At 35.6% G+C, this 6,273-nt stretch overlaps 1 pseudogene; it reads left to right on the top strand.

Annotated features, from left to right (window-relative positions):
• The first annotated feature begins 1,444 nt into the window (after positions 1 to 1,444).
• Positions 1,445 to 2,189, top strand: LOC116097394 (annotated as a pseudogene).
• The last annotated feature ends 4,084 nt before the right edge of the window (positions 2,190 to 6,273 follow it).

The raw sequence follows: 6,273 nt of genomic DNA on the forward strand, positions 1-6,273 counted from the left end.
TATGAAGACTTTATACATGTAATACTTTTTAAGTTTTCAATTTAAACCTCAACATGGAAAAGCTTACTTAAAAAGTCTGATACATATTGGAGTAGTTTAACAGAGTATTCAATGTTTCAATATGGGTTTTGTAGGATGTGGTGGGTTCAGTGGTCTAGGTTAGGTTTATTTACCTTTGAATTAGCATATATTAGATTTTTGTATAAGTTTTTTTAAGTCTTTTTGTACAATATACTTTTATCTTTAGTGAGGAGAGCCACCTAACGTCTTCTGCCCTGTTCTGCCTTCAGAACCAGGTGTCACAGAGAAGATAAGCCATCATTTAGGTGGGAGATAAAGGACACATTAAGTCTGAAAACTTCATATAAGAAATTTTGTTTTTCTCATATAAATCATATTTTCTCTGAACTAACATCTATTTTCTTTTCTAATTCTTTTCATTTTTCTTACTTTTTTCTGTTTATAAACAAGATAAAAATTAAAGAATTTCAATGAGAAAGAATTTCTCAAGTCTGATCCCCTATTAATTAAAAATGGGAACATTATAAAAGAATTACAAATAAACCCTTCTCACCCAACTCATTTCCAATTCAGTACTCCCCATTCTTACTCACTCAACATTATGCCATTTAAAAACACTCCATCAAATCATTTACCGGTGCCCAAATATTCCTAGATATGGGATCTTTTCCTGGAGCATTGTTCACTTAGTTTCCACACAGGCTAGATTCTTAGAGAAAACAGTGTCCTTTCTATAAACTAAAAATGGCTGATAACCATATGGGTTAGGGTAGGGTTGTGTTCCCACTTCCTTCTGGGGTTTAGTCTGCTTGGGATTGCACAAGTTTCATTTATGCCTCACAACTGCTGTGAACTTGTATGTGCATCAGTTCTGCTGTGTCCAGAAGATGTTTCCTATAGTTATTTCCAACCTCTTGGTCTTGAGCTCTTCTGCTTCCCCATTCTGCAGTGATCTCTGTGCTTTGCAGGTGGTATTGTTATATTTATATTCTCTATAGGGGTGAGCATTCTATACCTTGGCAAGTTGTGGATCTCTGTGTTAATCATAATTCACTGCAAACAGAAGCTTCTCAAATGTAAAATGAGAGATATAGTTTTCTATGAGTATAATAAGTCATCAGAAGTCAGTTTAATACTATGTCCATTTAGCAGTATAATAGTATCAGGATATGAGATTTTTGTTTAAAATAGACGAAGGGATGTGAGGGATCAACAAATGAAGAAAAATGCTTATAATTCTCAGAGTAAATAAGTGAGGCATCATTATAAATTTATTCTGTGATTCTTTATGCTTTCAATTTTTATGTGTGAAATGTAGAAATTAATATCTATACTATACATGAACCAGGTTACCTAATATGACTCATCTATTATAATTTCTATGTGAAAGTTGAAAAAGTAGTAGGCAGTTGGCTCTGCCAAGATGGAGCTTAATATCTCCTTGCCTGCCACTGGCTGTCAGAAACTCATTGAAGTGGAGAATGAACTCAAGTGTCATGCATTCCATGAGAAGCACATGCCCACAGAAGTAGCTATTGATGTTCCTGCTGAAGAGTGGGAGGTCATGTGGCCCTGATACATGGTAGGAATAACAAACAAGGTTTTCCCATGAAGCAAGGCATTTTGACCCAGGGGAGAGTGTGCCTGCTGTTGAGTAAGGAGCATTCTTGTTATAGACCAAGGAGAACTGGAGAGAGAATGTGCAAGTCTGTTCATGGATACATTATGGGTACCAACCTGAGCATTCTATATGTGGCTATTTTATTTAAAAAAGTAGAGAAAGATATTCTTGACTGACTGGTAGTACTGTGCCTCATTGATTGGGACCTAAAAGAACTAGTAGAATCAAAGCTTTTTAAACTGTCTAAAGAAGATGATGTGTGTCAATATGTTGTCGGAAAGCCTTTACATAGAGACGCTAAGAAGCTCAGGACCAAAGCACCCAGAATACAGCATCTTGTTACTCCACATGTCCTACAACACAAATGTTCATGTATTACTTGGAAGAAACAGTGTATTAAGACAAACAAGGATGCTGTAGAATTACCTAAACTTTGGCCAAGAGAATGAAGGAAGACAAAGAAAAGCACCAAGAACAGATTGCCAAGAGACATAGACTGTCCTTGATGAGAGCTTCTACTTCTAAGTGTGAGTCCAGTCAAAAATAAGTCTTTAAGAATAACAAATAAATAATGATATATTGAAAAAAAAGAAACAGTTGAAAAAGCTTACTAGGTTGCAGGCAGGCAGATTTTCAGGGCCTTTGTAGCTATTTGCCTTTGAACTTAGCTATAAATGACATACTTTATAAAATATTCTGTTTGCAAATAATATTAAATAAAATAAAATTTTAAGTCCTTTACATTCCCATGCTCTTTATAAAACTTTGTTATCCACCTTTTAACTAAGTTTTCAAATCTCTGGAATGTGTACTTAAGGTTCACTTAGGCGATAGCGTCACTGCATGTTCTAAAAAAGAAAGTCAAGTGTTATCAGGATGACCCAGGGCCAGAAGTATGAGCCATCTGAACAAGCGCTAGTCCACAGAAAGGTTGCAGAATGATTTTATTTTACCTACTTTGTAGGGGAAAGAAAAAGCATACAAATGGGATTTGGTTCCTTTAAAAGCTAGAATTTTAACCTTCAGAATAAAACACGTAATGATTTTAATAATAATTCAAACTCTTTTACTTAAACATGAAAGATTTATATTTCTTTAAAGAAACATATTTCCTTAAAGAAAAAAAAATATTTTTTGCCTCAAAACAAGCTTGTTTACACAGCAGGAACAAGTGTAGCTTTCAAATCTTTTCAGAGCAGTGGTGTTTGTAAGCCTTTTCCTATTTTTCCATTCTGATCACTCTCTGTAAGTTCAATCTATTTATACATAAAGATGCAAAGAAAGCTAGCTGAGAGTACTGGTGCATACTAATGGGTAAGGGTACTGGATAGAAGACTGACATAAGTATAATAGATATCACCTTGTTTACAGCATGTGAATCTGGAATGTTCACATAGTGAACACTGGGGGAACAATTATTTATATGACATAGAGAGCAACCGTCTACAGATTACTTCCCAGAGTTTTACCATCATAAGCAGCTATGTACACATACAATTACGTCAGGATTTATGCTCCTGGAATATGTTGCTTATAGCGTTCTCTTTGGAGGTAAAAAGGTTTATGCTGAGCATTTGGACTAGAGTCATAACTAGTTACATTACAACTAGATCTTAATAAAGAGACTCAATCATATTGGCCTTTGTACTATTCAAAAATGAAATTTTTTTCTCACGTAATATACCCTGATTACTCTTCCCCTCCTTCTACTCCTCCAAGTTTCTCCCTCATCCTCTCCCATTCAAACCCTTTCTGTCTCTCATTAGAAAAGAACAGCCTTCTAAAGAATAATATTAAAATGAAATATAGAAAAATAAAACAAAATCTAACCCATTGGAGTGGACAAAACAAACAAACAGACTGAAAAGAGCCCAAGAGAAAGCACAAGAAACTGAGACATGTGTGTGCACTGAGGAATCCCATTAAAAACAGGAAGCTGGATGCCAAAATGCATATGCAAAGAACATGTAGAGAAAAAAAGATAAGAAAAAATTCATAAACAACATAAAAGTAAGAATAAAGTTAATAAGCAATTATATGTGTATATATATGTAATGTAGTATATATTTATTATGTATGTCCATATGTATATAATCTTAAAGGAAAAGTCCTGATATAACTTTGTGAGACGACTAATCTCCAAAGATGCCATTGAGTTTGTTTTCTACAGACCATTCACTGGTAGGCCTGAGGACATAGGGCATACACTAAAAAATAGGTTTTTTCTTTCCCAGTGAGACTCCCTTGGAGGAAACTACTCATTTGCAAGTGGTCATCAAGTGGGGATTGTTCCTGAGTTAGGGGTAGAGGCATTTGGTCACTTCTCCTTTAAGCTCTAGAACTCCATTTGGTGCAGAAAAATGCAGGTTCTGTGCATGCTGCCTAAGTCTCTGTGAGTTCATATGTGAGTTGATCTTGTTGATTGAGAGGGCACTATTTTCTTGGTGTCCTCTTTCCTCTCTGGCTCTTACATTCTTATGGTTCCTCTTCTATGGGTCTCCATGAATCCTGAGGGAAGGTATTTTTATAGAGACATCCTATTTATGGTCAGATGTTCTAGGGTCACTCACTCTCAGCACAATTTCTGGCTGTGGGTTGTTGTATTTGTTCCCACATATCCAGCAGGAGAAAGTTTCTCTGATGATGGTTGTGCAAGGCACTAACCTATGGCTATAGCAGAATGTCATTAGGAGTCACTATATTGCTACATTATTTTTATTCCATTTATTTTTAGAACTGTAGTGTCTGGTTCTCCCCTAGGTTCCTTGTCAATTCAGTTGAGGTATCTTGATCACCCAAGCAGTGTTAAGTATGAGTTTCATCTCTTGGAGTGAGCCATCATTCATGACAGATATTGATTGGATATTTACACAAGTCTTTAATATGCTTCTTTTTTTACCCAAAGCACATACCATTTAACAAAACAAACAAGTGAAATAGATCAGAGTCATAAATGGGTATAAGTAACAAAGAGAGATGTGGTGATGGCACATATGGGTTAGTTAAGTAGTAGCTTTCTCCTTGTACATGTGAAGAAAATTGAACAATACAGAAGCTTGGTTTCCATTTTACATTCACTCTCCTTTCTCCAGTAGGAGAACTAGAGTGTGACATAGTTAAGTTTTCTTACAGGGCTGATGGGGCCTGTCTTGGGATGATATCTCAGGTATCCTGGGGCTTCAGTGTAGTCTGAACTCACAGATGTAGTCAGTCTGACTCTTTCTTCATTACAATATATGTGTAATTTGTTCTTTTTGAAGTTGATGTGCTATATTTGGAGGATTTGGTCTCCATCTTCCTTATAGTCCTTGTTGAATTTCTGTCTTGACCCATTTTTCATTCTGTAGTGAGTTATAAGCTTTATGTTATTGATATTAAGCTTTAATCAGTAGAGGTTGTATAGGATGCAATGTAATATTTCAATTTCAATATCTGTTGAGAGTTGATATATGTCTGAGTATGTGGGCAATTTAGAAAAAGTTCTGTGAAGTGCTGAGAAGAAAATATATTCTTGCCAGGCAGTGGTGGTGTACGCCTTTAATCCCAGCACTTGGGAGGCAAAGACAGGCTGATTTCTGAGTTCAAGGCCAGCCTGGTCTACAGAGTGAGTTCCAGGACAGCCAGGGATAAACAGAAACCCGTTCTCAAAAAGATAACTATTCTTTCTGTGTTTAGGTGAAATGTTCTGTAAGCATCTGGTAGATTTATTTGGTTTATAACTTTAATTGGTTCAGCATTTTTTCCTGTTTCATTTTTGTACCAATGGCCTGTTTGTTGGCCACAGTGAGGAATTGAAGTCTCCAAACAGCAGTGTGTGGGCGCCAGTATACAATAAGCTGTAGCAGTGTTTCTGTTACTAACTTAGGAGTACTGTGTTCAGTGGATAGATAGTAACCATTGCAATGTCTTCTTGGTAGATTTTTTTCCATTGAGAAATATCTAGTATCTTTCCCTATCTCTTCACATTAGTTTTGGTTTAAAGTCTATTTTGTCAGATACTAAAATGGGCACACCAGAAGACTTAGGTACATTTGCTTAGAATATCTTTTCCATCCCTTTACCCTAAATTGATATCTATCTTTAATGTGAAAGGCTGTTTCTAGGATGTAGCAGAAGGATCCAGTTTTCACACCTTCTCAGTTTCTCTGAGGCTTTTCATTGGGTAATTGAAATCATTGTTGTTAAGAGATATTAATCAGTAGTGTTTGTTGATTTCTGTTACTTTGTTGCGATCTGTCTCTCTATTGGTCTCTCTGTGTCTGTCTTTGTCTCTCTCTGTCTCTATCTCTTTGTCCCTCTGTTTCTGTCTCTGTCTCTCTCTGTGTCTCTATGTGTGTGAGCACGTGCATCCTTTATTTGCTAATCTAAGATTATTTATTCCTTATTATTTATTCCTTATGTTTTCTTGTATATAGTTAACTTCCTTGATTTTATTTTTCTTTCTAGAACCATCTATAGGGCTGAATTTGTAGATAGATATTGTTAAAAATTTGAATTTATTATGAAATATTTTCTTTTATCTATTTATGTGATTGAAAATTTTATTAGATGGCATCAAGAGTCTCCACATTCCACAAGGAACTCAAGAAGAAGGAAGACCAAAAGGTAGACATTTCATTCCTTCTTAAAAG

The sequence above is a fragment of the Mastomys coucha genome, unplaced genomic scaffold (genome assembly GCF_008632895.1).
Source record: "Mastomys coucha isolate ucsf_1 unplaced genomic scaffold, UCSF_Mcou_1 pScaffold19, whole genome shotgun sequence".
NCBI classification, from domain to species: domain Eukaryota; kingdom Metazoa; phylum Chordata; class Mammalia; order Rodentia; family Muridae; genus Mastomys; species Mastomys coucha.